General features: G+C 46.8%; 1 pseudogene; it reads left to right on the forward strand.

The window, feature by feature from the left end:
• Positions 1-6: 6 nt before the first annotated feature.
• Positions 7-745, forward strand: LOC103253568 (annotated as a pseudogene).
• The last annotated feature ends 345 nt before the right edge of the window (positions 746-1,090 follow it).

Raw genomic sequence — 1,090 nt, forward strand, 5'->3', positions numbered from 1 at the left:
AAGGAGCCAGTCCTCCCAATGAAGTTTTTTACGCAACCAGAAAAGGACTTCTGCAATGAAAAGAATTATATTTCAGAAGAGACAAGAGTGCTTCTGTGAACAGGAAAGCCAAAGCCTGCTGGAGTATTGGATGCAGTAAACAAGCCTCTATCAGCAACGGAAGAAAACCTTATGTTAGAAGCACTGGCACAGAGACTGGAAGCAATATTAATGTAAATTCAGAATTGAACCCTTCAACCGGAAATCGATCAAGGGAACAGAGTTCAGAGGCAGCAGAAACTGGAGGTAGTGAAAATGAAGAGAACCCTGTGAGAATTATTTCTGTCACACCTGGAAAGAATATTGACCCGGTAAAGAGCAAGGAAATTAATTCTGATCAGGCTGCCCAGGGCAACATCAGCAGTGACCGAGGAAAGAAAAGAACAGTAACTGCAGCTGGGGCGGAGAATATCCGACAAAAGACAGATGAGAAAGTGGATGAATCAGGACCGCCTGCCCCTTCCAAACCCCAAAGAGGATGCCGGCCCAAGTGGGAATCTCAGGGCAACCCAACCAAAAACAATGATGTAAATAAGCCTAACAGCAAGGGGAGGAAGCGAGCTGCAGGCAGCCAGGAGAGCCCTGGGGGCTTGGAAGAAGGAAATGCCAAAGCACCCAAACTGCAAGACGGAGCCAAAAAGGCAGTCCCAGCAGAGAGACAGATTGACCTGCAGAGGTAAAAAGAAGACTCCTTTGTAAAGGGAGGGAGCGAGGGCCACACAGAAGCAGCTCTCGCTCCTGCGGGCCTTGAATTCACAGTGTCCTGAGCAGGAGACAGCGTTCACATCAGAACTCACACTTTTGGCCTTGAAAACGGAAGGAAACTCTTGCTTCCTTTCCATATGACCCCAGTCCTCCCATGGAAGTGGACAGCAGCACCTCTCGAGAGAGGCTAAAAGCAGCTCTGGGCTACAGCCCCCACCCAGACTTTTCTTAGGAAAAGTCAATAATTAAGCAAATTGCTTAACACTTGGTTCCAGTTCCTGCATATCTGGAGTTTAAATGCATAATACACCATTAATTTCTATGCTGCAGTTTTTATTTTAAAGAA

This window comes from Carlito syrichta, unplaced genomic scaffold (assembly GCF_000164805.1).
Source record: "Carlito syrichta isolate Samal-C Ts95f unplaced genomic scaffold, Tarsius_syrichta-2.0.1 Scaffold238386, whole genome shotgun sequence".
Lineage (NCBI taxonomy): Eukaryota > Metazoa > Chordata > Mammalia > Primates > Tarsiidae > Carlito > Carlito syrichta.